This window comes from Cervus elaphus, chromosome 25 (assembly GCF_910594005.1).
Source record: "Cervus elaphus chromosome 25, mCerEla1.1, whole genome shotgun sequence".
Taxonomy (NCBI): domain Eukaryota; kingdom Metazoa; phylum Chordata; class Mammalia; order Artiodactyla; family Cervidae; genus Cervus; species Cervus elaphus.
In genome coordinates this window covers 2595786-2610852 of record NC_057839.1, presented here as the reverse complement: position 1 = coordinate 2610852, position 15067 = coordinate 2595786, and positions in this window count along the sequence as shown.

Genomic DNA, 15067 nt, shown 5'->3' with positions numbered 1-15067 from the left:
ACATGTGTGTGGAAGGGCCATCCCCGTCGTAACTCGAGAATATACCCCAGGTTCCCGCCGCAACTCGAGAAAAACCATGAGACTTCCCCCTCGCCCAGAGATGAGGCACGATTCCCCTGCACTGCGTGCAGAGCAATTCCGTGTTGCACATCACACATGAAAGGAGCCTTGATTTCCTTGATGGCACTCCAGAGAAACCCCAAGAACACTGTTTCAAGGCTAGAGGGATCCTGAGGTCACTGTAGCAACACGAAAGAGCTCCATGGACCAAAAATCAACTCGAGATGAGAGGTTAGTCCCTGGCTTCGACTCCAGAGGAATACCACCTAACCACAACACCTCAAGAGGAGGCTTCTCTCAGCTCTAGGTATGTGAGAGGGACCCTGAGTTTGCGGCCTCAAGTGGAATGGACACCGCGATGCCCTGGCTCGAAATTAGGCCGGATATCCCTGCAGTGACTTGAATGCAGGCTCGTCTTTCATCTCCCAAGACGAAAGGATGTCTGAATCCCCTGTGGAGACCACAGAGAAAGACCTAGTTCCCCAACTCATCGCGACCGGAGGCCTCACATCCTTTGAAAACTCCAGAGGTACGCGGAGATCAGTGCCTCCAAAGGAGACGATGCCTGACTCCTCGTGAAACTTGTTAGGAGTCCCAGGATTCCTGTGGCACGTGGAAAGGGACACTTGGCCTCCTGCCTCAGCTGGAGAGGCGTCGCTATTGCCCTGCCAAGCCTCGAGGAGAATCCCGAGTTGTCCCTCACAACTAGGCAGGAGTCTTGACGTCGCTTAACAAACATGTGTGTGGAAGGGCCATCCCCGTCGTAACTCGAGAATATACCCCAGGTTCCCGCCGCAACTCGAGAAAAACCATGAGACTTCCCCCTAGCCCAGAGATGAGGCACGATTCCCCTGCACTGCGTGCAGAGCAATTCCGTGTTGCACATCACACATGAAAGGAGCCTTGATTTCCTTGATGGCACTCCAGAGAAACCCCAAGAACACTGTTTCAAGGCTAGAGGGATCCTGAGGTCACTGTAGCAACACGAAAGAGCTCCATGGACCAAAAATCAACTCGAGATGAGAGGTTAGTCCCTGGCTTCGACTCCAGAGGAATACCACCTAACCACAAGCACCTCAAGAGGAGGCTTCTCTCAGCTCTAGGTATGTGAGAGGGACCCTGAGTTTGCGGCCTCAAGTGGAATGGACACCGCGATGCCCTGGCTCGAAATTAGGCCGGATATCCCTGCAGTGACTTGAATGCAGGCTCGTCTTGCATCTCCCAAGACGAAAGGATGTCTGAATCCCCTATGGAGACCACAGAGAAAGACCTAGTTCCCCACCTCATCGCGACCGGAGGCCTCACATCCTTTGAAAACTCCAGAGGTACGCGGAGATCAGTGCCTCCAAAGGAGACGATGCCTGACTCCTCGTGAAACTTGATAGGAGTCCCAGGATTCCTGTGGCACGTGGAAAGGGACCCTTGGTCTCCCGCCTCAGCTGGAGAGGCGTCCCAATTGCCCTGACAAGCCTCGAGGAGAATCCCGAGTTGTCCCTCGCAACAAGGCAGGAGTCCTGACGTCGCTGAACAAACACGTGGCTGGAAGGGCCATCCCCGTCGTAACTCGAGAATATACCCCAGGTTCCCGCCGCAACTCGAGAAAAACCATGAGATTTCCCCCTCGCCGCGAGATGAGGCCCGATTCCCCTGCACTGCGTGCAGAGCAATTCCGTCTTGCACATCACACAGGAAAGGAGTCTTGATTTCCTTGATGGCACTCCAGAGAAACCCCAAGAACACTGTTTCAAGGCTAGAGGGATCCTGAGGTCACTGTAGCAACACGAAACAGCTCCGTGGACAAAAAATCAACTCGAGATGAGAGGTTAGTCCCTGGAATCGACTCCAGAGGAATACCACCTGACCACAAGCACCTCAAGAGGAGGCTTCTCGCAGCTCTAGGTATGTGAGAGGGACCCTGATTTTGCGGCCTCAAGTGGAATGGACAACGCGATGCCCTGACTTGAAATAAGGCCGGATATCCCTGCAGTGACTTGAATGCAGGCTCGTCTTGCATCTCCCAAGACGAAAGGATGACTGAATCCCCTGTGGAGACCACAGAAAAAGACCTAGTTCCCCACATCATCGCGACCGGAGGCCTCACATCCTTTGAAAACTCCAGAGGTACGCGGAGATCAGTGCCTCCAAAGGAGACGATGCCTGACTCCTCGTGAAACTTGATAGGAGTCCCAGGATTCCTGTGGCACGTGGAAAGGGACCCTTGGTCTCCCGCCTCAGCTGGAGAGGCGTCCCAATTGCCCTGCCAAGCCTCGAGGATAATCCCGAGTTGTCTCTCGCAACTAGTCAGGAGTCCTGCCGTTGTTGACAAACACGTCGGTGGAAGGGCCATCCCCGTCGTAACTCGAGAATATACCCCAGGTTCCCGCCGCAACTCGAGAAAAATCATGAGACTTCCCCCTCGTGGCGAGATGAGGCCCGATTCCCCTGCACTGCGTGCAGAGCAATTCCGTCTTACACATCACACATGAAAGGAGCCTTGATTTCCTTAATGGCACTCCAGAGAAACCCCAAGAACACTGTTTCAAGGCTAGAGGGATCCTGAGGTCACTGTAGCAACACGAAAGAGCTCCGTGGACCAAGAATCAACTCGAGATGAGAGGTTAGTCCCTGGCGTCGACCCCAGAGGAATACCACCTTATCACAAGCACCACAAGAGGAGGCTTCTCTCAGCTCTAGGTATGTGAGAGGGACCCTGAGTTTGCGGCCTCAAGTGGAATGGACACTGCGATGCCCTGGCGCGAAATAAGGCCGAATATCCCTGCAGTGACTTGAATGCAGGCTCGTCTTGCATCTCCCAAGACGAAAGGATGTCTGAATCCCCTGTGGAGACCACAGAGAAAGACCTAGTTCCCCACCTCATCGCGACCGGAGGCCTCACATTCTTTGAAATCTTCAGAGGTACGCAGAGATCAGTGCCTCCAAAGGAGACGATGCCTGACTGCTCGTGAAACTTGATAGGAGTCCCAGGATTCCTGTGGCACGTGGAAAGGGACCCTTGGTCTCCCGCCTCAGCTGGAGAGGCGTCCCAATTGCCCTGCCAAGCCTCGAGGAGAATCCCGAGTTGTCCCTCGCAACTAGGCAGGAGTCCTGACGTCGCTGAACAAACACGTGGTTGGAGGGACCATCCCCGTCTTAACTCGAGAATATACCCCAGGTTCCCGCCGCAACTCGAGAAAACCATGAGACTTCCCCCTCGCCTCGAGATGAGGCCCGATTCCCCTGCACTGTGTGCAGAGTAATTTCGTGTTGCACATCACAAATGAAAGGAGCCTTGATTTCCTTGGTGGCACTCCGGAGAAACCCCAAGAACACTGTTTGAAGTCTAGAGGGATCCTGATGTCACTGTAGCAACACGAAAGAGCTCCGTGGACCAAGAATCAACTCGAGATGAGAGGTTAGTCCCTGGCTTCGACTCCAGAGGAATACCACCTTACCACAAGCACCTCAAGAGGAGGCTTCTCTCAGCTCTAGATATGTGAGAGGGACCCTGAGTTTGCGGCCTCAAGTGAAATGGACACCGCGATGCCCTGACTTGAAATAAGGTCGAATATCCCTGCAGTGACTTGAATGCAGGCTCGTCTTGCATCTCCCAAGACGAAAGGATGTCTGAATCCCCTGTGGAGAACACAGAGAAAGACCTAGTTCCCCACCTCATCGCGACCGGAGGCCTCACATCCTTTGAAAACTTCAGAGGAACACGGAGATCAGTGCCTTCAAAGGAGACGATGCCCGACTCCTCGTGAAACTTGATAGGAGTCCCAGGATTCCTGTGCACGTGGAAAGGGACACTTTGTCTCCGGCCTCAGCTGGAGAGGAGTCCCAATTGTCCTGCCAAGCCTCGAGGAGAATCCCGACTTGTCCCTCGCAACTAGGCAGGAGTCCTGACATCGCTGAACAAACACGTGGTTGAAAAGGCCATCCCCGTCGTAACTCGAGAATATACCCCAGGTTCCCGCCGCAACTCGAGAAAAACCATGAGACTTCCCCCTCGCCGCGAGATGAGGTCCGATTCCCCTGCACTGCGTGCAGAGCAATTCCGTGTTGCACATCACACATGAAAGGAGCCTTGATTTCCTTGATGGCACTCCAGAGAAACCCCAAGAACACTGTTTCAAGGCTAGAGGGATCCTGAGGTCACTTTAGCAACACGAAAGAGCTCCGTGGACCAAAAATCAACTCGAGATGAGAGGTTAGTCCCTGGCTTCGACTCCAGAGGAATACCACCTTACCACAAGCACCTCAAGAGGCGGCTTCTCTCAGCTCTAGGTATGTGAGAGGGACCCTGAGTTTGCGGCCTCAAGTGGAATGGACACCGCGATGCAGTGAAGGGAAATAAGGCCGGATATCCCTGCAGTGACTTGAATGCAGGCTCGTCTTGCATCTCCCAAGACGAAAGGATGTCTGAATCCCCTGTGGAGACCACAGAGAAAGACCTAGTTCCCCAACTCATCGCGACCGGCGGCCTCACATCCTTTGAAAACTTCAGAGGTACGCGGAGATCAGTGCCTCCAAAGGAGTAGATGCCTGACTCCTCGTGAAACTTGATAGGAGCCCCAGGATTCCTGTGGGACGTGGAAAGGGACACTTGGCCTCACGCCTCAGCTGGAGAGGCGTCCCTATTGCCCTGCCAAGCCTAGAGGAGAATCCCGAGTTGTCCCTCGCAACTAGGCAGGAGTCTTGACGTCGCTTAACAAACACGTGTGTGGAAGGGCCATCCCCGTCGTAACTCGAGAATATACCCCAGGTTCCCGCCGCAACTCGAGAAAAACCATGAGACTTCCCCCTCGTGGCGAGATGAGGCCCGATACCCCTGCACTGCGTGCAGAACAATTCCGTCTTACACATCACACATGAAAGAAGCCTTGATTTCCTTAATGGCACTCCAGAGAAACCCCAAGAACACTGTTTCAAGGCTAGAGGGATCCTGAGGTCACTGTAGCAACACGAAAGAGCTCCGTGGACCAAGAATCAACTCGAGATGAGAGGTTAGTCCCTGGAATCGACTCCAGAGGAATACCACCTTATCACAAGCACCACAAGAGGAGGCTTCTCTCAGCTCTAGGTATGTGAGAGGGACCCTGATTTTGCGGCCTCAAGTGGAATGGACACTGCGATGCCCTGGCGCGAAATAAGGCCGGATATCCCTGCAGTGACTTGAATGCAGGCTCGTCTTGCATCTCCCAAGACGAAAGGATGTCTGAATCCCCTGTGGAGACCACAGAGAAAGACCTAGTTCCACACCTCTTCGCGACCGGAGGCCTCACATTCTTTGAAAACTCCAGAGGTACGCAGAGATCAGTGCCTCCAAAGGAGACGATGCCTGACTCCTCGTGAAACTTGATAGGAGTCCCAGGATTGCTGTGGCTCGTGGAAAGGGACCCTTGGTCTCCCACCTCAGCTGGACAGGCGTCCCAATTGCCCTGCCAAGCCTCGAGGACAATCCCGAGTTGTCCCTCGCAACTAGGCAGGAGTCCTGACGTCGCTGAACAAACACGTGGTTGGAGGGACCATCCCCGTCGTAACTCGAGAATATACCCCAGGTTCCCGCCGCAACTCGAGAAAAACCATGAGACTTCCCCCTCGCCGCGAGATGAGGCCCGATTCCCCTGCACTGTGTGCAGAGCAATTTCGTGTTGCACATCACAAATGAAAGGAGCCTTGATTTCCTTGGTGGCACTCCGGAGAAACCCCAAGAACACTGTTTGAAGTCTAGAGGGATCCTGAGGTCACTGTAGCAACACGAAAGAGCTCCGTGGACCAAGAATCAACTCGAGGTGAGAGGTTAGTCCCTGGCTTCGACTCCAGAGGAATACCACCTGACCACAAGCATCTCAAGAGGAGGCTTCTCTCAGCTCTAGGTATGTGAGAGGGACCCTGAGTTTGCGGCCTCAAGTGGAATGGACACCGCGATGCCCTGACTTGAAATAAGGCCGAATATCCCTGCAGTGACTTGAATGCAGGCTCGTCTTGCATCTCCCAAGACGAAAGGATGTCTGAATCCCCTGTGGAGACCACAGAAAAAGACCTAGTTCCCCACATCATCGCGACCGGAGGCCTCACATCCTTTGAAAACTCCAGAGGTACGCGTAGATCAGTGCCTCCAAAGGAGACGATGCCTGACTCCTCGTGAAACTTGATAGGAGTCCCAGGATTCCTGTGGCACGTGGAAAGTGACCCTTGGTCTCCCGCCTCAGCTGGAGAGGCGTCCCAATTGCCCTGCCAAGCCTCGAGGAGAATCTCGAGTTGTCCCTCGCAACTAGGCAGGAGTCCTGACGTCGCTGAACAAACACGTGTGTGGAAGGGCCATCCCCGTCTTAACTCGAGAATATACCCCAGGTTCCCGCCGCAACTCAAGAAAAACCATGAGACTTCCCCCTCGCCGCGAGATGAGGCCCGATTCCCTGCACTGCGTGCAGAGCAATTCCGTGTTGCACATCACACATGAAAGGAGCCTTGATTTCCTTGATGGCACTCCAGAGAAACCCCAAGAACACTGTTTCAAGGCTAGAGGGATCCTGAGGTCACTGTAGCAACACGAAAGAGCTCCGTGGACCAAAAATCAACTCGAGATGAGAGGTTAGTCCCTGGCTTCGACCCCAGAGGAATACCACCTTACCACAAGCACCTCAAGAGGAGGCTTCTCTCAGCTCTAGGTATGTGAGAGGGACCCTGAGTTTGCGGCCTCAAGTAGAATGGACACCGCGATGCCCTGACTCGAAATAAGGGCGGATATCCCTGCAGTGACTTGAATGCAGGCTCGTCTTGCATCTCCCAAGACGAAAGGATGTCTGAATCCCCTGTGGAGACCACAGAGAAAGACCTAGTTCCCCAACTCATCGCGACCGGAGGCCTCACATCCTTTGAAAACTCCAGAGGTACGCGGAGATCAGTGCCTCCAAAGGAGACGATGCCTGACTCCTCGTGAAACTTGATAGGAGTCCCAGGATTCCTGTGGCACGTGGAAAGGGACACTTGGCCTCCCGCCTCAGCTGGAGAGGCGTCGCTATTGCCCTGCCAAGCCTCGAGGAGAATCCCGAGTTGTCCCTCACAACTAGGCAGGAGTCTTGACGTCGCTTAACAAACATGTGTGTGGAAGGGCCATCCCCGTCGTAACTCGAGAATATACCCCAGGTTCCCGCCGCAACTCGAGAAAAACCATGAGACTTCCCCCTCGCCGAGAGATGAGGCACGATTCCCCTGCACTGCGTGCAGAGCAATTCCGTGTTGCACATCACACATGAAAGGAGCCTTGATTTCCTTGATGGCACTCCAGAGAAACCCCAAGAACACTGTTTCAAGGCTAGAGGGATCCTGAGGTCACTGTAGCAACACGAAAGAGCTCCATGGACCAAAAATCAACTCGAGATGAGAGGTTAGTCCCTGGCTTCGACTCCAGAGGAATACCACCTAACCACAAGCACCTCAAGAGGAGGCTTCTCTCAGCTCTAGGTATGTGAGAGGGACCCTGAGTTTGCGGCCTCAAGTGGAATGGACACCGCGATGCCCTGGCTCGAAATTAGGCCGGATATCCCTGCAGTGACTTGAATGCAGGCTCGTCTTGCATCTCCCAAGACGAAAGGATGTCTGAATCCCCTGTGGAGACCACAGAGAAAGACCTAGTTCCCCACCTCATCGCGACCGGAGGCCTCACATCCTTTGAAAACTCCAGAGGTACGCGGAGATCAGTGCCTCCAAAGGAGACGATGCCTGACTCCTCGTGAAACTTGATAGGAGTCCCAGGATTCCTGTGGCACGTGGAAAGGGACCCTTGGTCTCCCGCCTCAGCTGGAGAGGCGTCCCAATTGCCCTGACAAGCCTCGAGGAGAATCCCGAGTTGTCCCTCGCAACTAGGCAGGAGTCCTGACGTCGCTGAACAAACACGTGGTTGGAGGGACCATCCCCGTCTTAACTCGAGAATATACCCCAGGTTCCCGCCGCAACTCGAGAAAAACCATGAGACTTCCCCCTCGCCGCGAGATGAGGCCCGATTCCCCTGCACTGTGTGCAGAGCAATTTCGTGTTGCACATCACAAATGAAAGGAGCCTTGATTTCCTTGGTGGCACTCCGGAGAAACCCCAATAACACTGTTTGAAGTCTAGAGGGATCCTGAGGTCACTGTAGCAACACGAAAGAGCTCCGTGGACCAAGAATCAACTCGAGGTGAGAGGTTAGTCCCTGGCTTCGACTCCAGAGGAATACCACCTGACCACAAGCACCTCAAGAGGAGGCTTCTCTCAGCTCTAGGTATGTGAGAGGGACCCTGAGTTTGCGGCCTCAAGTGGAATGGACACCGCGATGCCCTGACTTGAAATAAGGCCGAATATCCCTGCAGTGACTTGAATGCAGGCTCGTCTTTCATCTCCTAAGACGAAAGGATGTCTGAATCCCCTGTGGAGACCACAGAAAAAGACCTAGTTCCCCACATCATCGCGACCGGAGGCCTCACATCCTTTGAAAACTCCAGAGGTACGCGTAGATCAGTGCTTCCAAAGGAGACGATGCCTGACTCCTCGTGAAACTTGATAGGAGTCCCAGGATTCCTGTGGCACGTGGAAAGTGACCCTTGGTCTCCCGCCTCAGCTGGAGAGGCGTCCCAATTGCCCTGCCAAGCCTCGAGGAGAATCTCGAGTTGTCCCTCGCAACTAGGCAGGAGTCCTGACGTCGCTGAACAAACACGTGTGTGGAAGGGCCATCCCCGTCTTAACTCGAGAATATACCCCAGGTTCCCGCCGCAACTCGAGAAAAACCATGAGACTTCCCCCTCGCCGCGAGATGAGGCCCGATTCCCTGCACTGCGTGCAGAGCAATTCCGTGTTGCACATCACACATGAAAGGAGCCTTGATTTCCTTGATGGCACTCCAGAGAAACCCCAAGAACACTGTTTCAAGGCTAGAGGGATCCTGAGGTCACTGTAGCAACACGAAAGAGCTCCGTGGACCAAAAATCAACTCGAGATGAGAGGTTAGTCCCTGGCTTCGACCCCAGAGGAATACCACCTTACCACAAGCACCTCAAGAGGAGGCTTCTCTCAGCTCTAGGTATGTGAGAGGGACCCTGAGTTTGCGGCCTCAAGTAGAATGGACACCGCGATGCCCTGACTCGAAATAAGGGCGGATATCCCTGCAGTGACTTGAATGCAGGCTCGTCTTTCATCTCCCAAGACGAAAGGATGTCTGAATCCCCTGTGGAGACCACAGAGAAAGACCTAGTTCCCCAACTCATCGCGACCGGAGGCCTCACATCCTTTGAAAACTCCAGAGGTACGCGGAGATCAGTGCCTCCAAAGGAGACGATGCCTGACTCCTCGTGAAACTTGTTAGGAGTCCCAGGATTCCTGTGGCACGTGGAAAGGGACACTTGGCCTCCTGCCTCAGCTGGAGAGGCGTCGCTATTGCCCTGCCAATCCTCGAGGAGAATCCCGAGTTGTCCCTCACAACTAGGCAGGAGTCTTGACGTCGCTTAACAAACATGTGTGTGGAAGGGCCATCCCCGTCGTAACTCGAGAATATACCCCAGGTTCCCGCCGCAACTCGAGAAAAACCATGAGACTTCCCCCTCGCCCAGAGATGAGGCACGATTCCCCTGCACTGCGTGCAGAGCAATTCCGTGTTGCACATCACACATGAAAGGATTCTTGATTTCCTTGATGGCACGCCAGAGAAACCCCAAGAACACTGTTTCAAGGCTAGAGGGATCCTGAGGTCACTGTAGCAACACGAAAGAGCTCCATGGACCAAAAATCAACTCGAGATGAGAGGTTAGTCCCTGGCTTCGACTCCAGAGGAATACCACCTAACCACAAGCACCTCAAGAGGAGGCTTCTCTCAGCTCTAGGTATGTGAGAGGGACCCTGAGTTTGCGGCCTCAAGTGGAATGGACACCGCGATGCCCTGGCTCGAAATTAGGCCGGATATCCCTGCAGTGACTTGAATGCAGGCTCGTCTTGCATCTCCCAAGACGAAAGGATGTCTGAATCCCCTATGGAGACCACAGAGAAAGACCTAGTTCCCCACCTCATCGCGACCGGAGGCCTCACATCCTTTGAAAACTCCAGAGGTACGCGGAGATCAGTGCCTCCAAAGGAGACGATGCCTGACTCCTCGTGAAACTTGATAGGAGTCCCAGGATTCCTGTGGCACGTGGAAAGGGACCCTTGGTCTCCCGCCTCAGGTGGAGAGGCGTCCCAATTGCCCTGACAAGCCTCGAGGAGAATCCCGAGTTGTCCCTCGCAACTAGGCAGGAGTCCTGACGTCGCTGAACAAACACGTGGCTGGAAGGGCCATCCCCGTCGTAACTCGAGAATATACCCCAGGTTCCCGCCGCAACTCGAGAAAAACCATGAGACTTCCCCCTCGCCGCGAGATGAGGCCCGATTCCCCTGCACTGCGTGCAGAGCAATTCCGTCTTGCACATCACACAGGAAAGGAGTCTTGATTTCCTTGATGGCACTCCAGAGAAACCCCAAGAACACTGTTTCAAGGCTAGAGGGATCCTGAGGTCACTGTAGCAACACAAAACAGCTCCGTGGACAAAAAATCAACTCGAGATGAGAGGTTAGTCCCTGGAATCGACTCCAGAGGAATACCACCTGACCACAAGCACCTCAAGAGGAGGCTTCTCGCAGCTCTAGGTATGTGAGAGGGACCCTGATTTTGCGGCCTCAAGTGGAATGGACAACGCGATGCCCTGACTTGAAATAAGGCCGGATATCCCTGCAGTGACTTGAATGCAGGCTCGTCTTGCATCTCCCAAGACGAAAGGATGACTGAATCCCCTGTGGAGACCACAGAAAAAGACCTAGTTCCCCACATCATCGCGACCGGAGGCCTCACATCCTTTGAAAACTCCAGAGGTACGCGGAGATCAGTGCCTCCAAAGGAGACGATGCCTGACTCCTCGTGAAACTTGATAGGAGTCCCAGGATTCCTGTGGCACGTGGAAAGGGACCCTTGGTCTCCCGCCTCAGCTGGAGAGGCGTCCCAATTGCCCTGCCAAGCCTCGAGGATAATCCCGAGTTGTCTCTCGCAACTAGGCAGGAGTCCTGCCGTTGTTGACAAACACGTCGGTGGAAGGGCCATCCCCGTCGTAACTCGAGAATATACCCCAGGTTCCCGCCGCAACTCGAGAAAAACCATGAGACTTCCCCCTCGTGGCGAGATGAGGCCCGATTCCCCTGCACTGCGTGCAGAGCAATTCCGTCTTACACATCACACATGAAAGGAGCCTTGATTTCCTTAATGGCACTCCAGAGAAACCCCAAGAACACTGTTTCAAGGCTAGAGGGATCCTGAGGTCACTGTAGCAACACGAAAGAGCTCCGTGGACCAAGAATCAACTCGAGATGAGAGGTTAGTCCCTGGCGTCGACCCCAGAGGAATACCACCTTATCACAAGCACCACAAGAGGAGGCTTCTCTCAGCTCTAGGTATGTGAGAGGGACCCTGAGTTTGCGGCCTCAAGTGGAATGGACACTGCGATGCCCTGGCGCGAAATAAGCCCGGATATCCCTGCAGTGACTTGAATGCAGGCTCGTCTTGCATCTCCCAAGACGAAAGGATGTCTGAATCCCCTGTGGAGACCACAGAGAAAGACCTAGTTCCCCACCTCATCGCGACCGGAGGCCTCACATTCTTTGAAATCTTCAGAGGTACGCAGAGATCAGTGCCTCCAAAGGAGACGATGCCTGACTGCTCGTGAAACTTGATAGGAGTCCCAGGATTCCTGTGGCACGTGGAAAGGGACCCTTGGTCTCCCGCCTCAGCTGGAGAGGCGTCCCAATTGCCCTGCCAAGCCTCGAGGAGAATCCCGAGTTGTCCCTCGCAACTAGGCAGGAGTCCTGACGTCGCTGAACAAACACGTGGTTGGAGGGACCATCCCCGTCTTAACTCGAGAATATACCCCAGGTTCCCGCCGCAACTCGAGAAAACCATGAGACTTCCCCCTCGCCTCGGGATGAGGCCCGATTCCCCTGCACTGTGTGCAGAGCAATTTCGTGTTGCACATCACAAATGAAAGGAGCCTTGATTTCCTTGGTGGCACTCCGGAGAAACCCCAAGAACACTGTTTGAAGTCTAGAGGGATCCTGATGTCACTGTAGTAACACGAAAGAGCTCCGTGGACCAAGAATCAACTCGAGATGAGAAGTTAGTCCCTGGCTTCGACTCCAGAGGAATACCACCTTACCACAAGCACCTCAAGAGGAGGCTTCTCTCAGCTCTAGATATGTGAGAGGGACCCTGAGTTTGCGGCCTCAAGTGAAATGGACACCGCGATGCCCTGACTTGAAATAAGGCCGAATATCCCTGCAGTGACTTGAATGCAGGCTCGTCTTGCATCTCCCAAGACGAAAGGATGTCTGAATCCCCTGTGGAGAACACAGAGAAAGACCTAGTTCCCCACCTCATCGCGACCGGAGGCCTCACATCCTTTGAAAACTTCAGAGGAACACGGAGATCAGTGCCTTCAAAGGAGACGATGCCCGACTCCTCGTGAAACTTGATAGGAGTCCCAGGATTCCTGTGCACGTGGAAAGGGACACTTTGTCTCCGGCCTCAGCTGGAGAGGAGTCCCAATTGTCCTGCCAAGCCTCGAGGAGAATCCCGACTTGTCCCTCGCAACTAGGCAGGAGTCCTTACATCGCTGAACAAACACGTGGTTGAAAAGGCCATCCCCGTCGTAACTCGAGAATATACCCCAGGTTCCCGCCGCAACTCGAGAAAAACCATGAGACTTCCCCCTCGCCGCGAGATGAGGTCCGATTCCCCTGCACTGCGTGCAGAGCAATTCCGTGTTGCACATCACACATGAAAGGAGCCTTGATTTCCTTGATGGCACTCCAGAGAAACCCCAAGAACACTGTTTCAAGGCTAGAGGGATCCTGAGGTCACTTTAGCAACACGAAATAGCTCTGTGGACCACAAATCAACTCGAGATGAGAGGTTAGTCCCTGGCTTCGAGTCCAGAGGAATACCACCTTACCACAAGCACCTCAAGAGGAGGCTTCTCTCAGCTCTAGGTATGTGAGAGGGACCCTGAGTTTGCGGCCTCAAGTGGAATGGACACCGTGATGCAGTGAAGGGAAATAAGGCCGGATATCCCTGCAGTGACTTGAATGCAGGCTCGTCTTGCATCTCCCAAGACGAAAGGATGTCTGAATCCCCTGTGGAGACCACAGAGAAAGACCTAGTTCCCCAACTCATCGCGACCGGCGGCCTCACATCCTTTGAAAACTTCAGAGGTACGCGGAGATCAGTGCCTCCAAAGGAGTAGATGCCTGACTCCTCGTGAAACTTGATAGGAGCCCCAGGATTCCTGTGGGACGTGGAAAGGGACACTTGGCCTCACGCCTCAGCTGGAGAGGCGTCCCTATTGCCCTGCCAAGCCTAGAGGAGAATCCCGAGTTGTCCCTCGCAACTAGGCAGGAGTCTTGACGTCGCTTAACAAACACGTGTGTGGAAGGGCCATCCCCGTCGTAACTCGAGAATATACCCCAGGTTCCCGCCGCAACTCGAGAAAAACCATGAGACTTCCCCCTCCCCGAGAGATGAGGCCCGATTCCCCTGCACTGCGTGCAGAGCAATTCTGTGTTGCACATCACACATGAAAGGAGCCTTGATTTCCTTGATGGCACTCCAGAGAAACCCCAAGAACACTGTTTCAAGGCTAGATTGATCCTGAGGTCACTGTAGCAACACGAAAGAGCTCCATGGACCAAAAATCAACTCAAGATGAGAGGTTAGTCCCTGGCTTCGACTCCAGAGGAATACCACCTAACCACAAGCACCTCAAGAGGAGGCTTCTCTCAGCTATAGGTATGTGAGAGGGACCCTGAGTTTGCGGCCTCAAGTGGAATGGACACCACGATGCCCTGACTCGAAATAAGGCTGGATATCCCTGCAGTGACTTGAATGCAGGCTCGTCTTGCATCTCCCAAGACGAAAGGATGTCTGAATCCCCTATGGAGACCATAGAGAAAGACCTAGTTCCCCACCTCATCGCGACCGGAGGCCTCACATCCTTTGAAAACTCCAGAGGTACGCGGAGATCAGTGCCTCCAAAGGAGACGATGCCTGACTGCTCGTGAAACTTGATAGGAGTCCCAGGATTCCTGTGGCACGTGGAAAGGGACCCTTGGTCTCCCGCCTCAGCTGGAGAGGCGTCCCAATTGCCCTGACAAGCCTCGAGGAGAATCCCGAGTTGTCCCTCGCAACTAGGCAGGAGTCCTGACGTGGCTGAACAAACACGTGGGTGGAAGGGCCATCCCCGTCGTAACTCGAGAATATACCCCAGGTTCCCGCCGCAACTTGAGAAAAACCATGAGACTTCCCCCTCGCCACGAGATGAGGCCCGATTCCCCTGCACTGCGTGCAGAGCAATTCCGTGTTGCACATCACACATGAAAGGAGCCTTGATTTCCTTGATGGCACTCCAGAGAAACCCCAAGAACACTGTTTCAAGGCTACAGGGATTCTGAGGTCACTGTAGCAACACGAAAGAGCTCCGTGGACCAAGAATCAACTCGAGATGAGAGGTTAGTCCCTGGCTTCGACTCCAGAGGAATACCACCTTACCACAAGCACCTCAAGAGGAGGCTTCTCTCAGCTCTAGGTATGTGAGAGGGACCCTGAGTTTGCGGCCTCAAGTGGAGTGGACACTGCGATGCCCTGACGCGAAATAAGGCCGGATATCCCTGCAGTGACTTGAATGCAAGCTCGTCTTGCATCTCCCAAGACGAAAGGATGTCTGAATCCCCTGTGGAGACCACAGAGAAAGACCTAGTTCCCCACCTCATCGCGACCGGAGACCTCACATCCTTTGAAAACTTCAGAGGTACGCGGAGATGAGTGCCTCCAAAGGAGACGATGCCTGACTCCTCGTGAAACTTGATAGGAGTCCCAGGATTCCTGTGGCACGTGGAAAGGGACCCTTGGTCTCCCGCCTCAGCTGGAGAGGCGTCCCTATTGCCCTGCCAAGCCTCGAGGAGAATC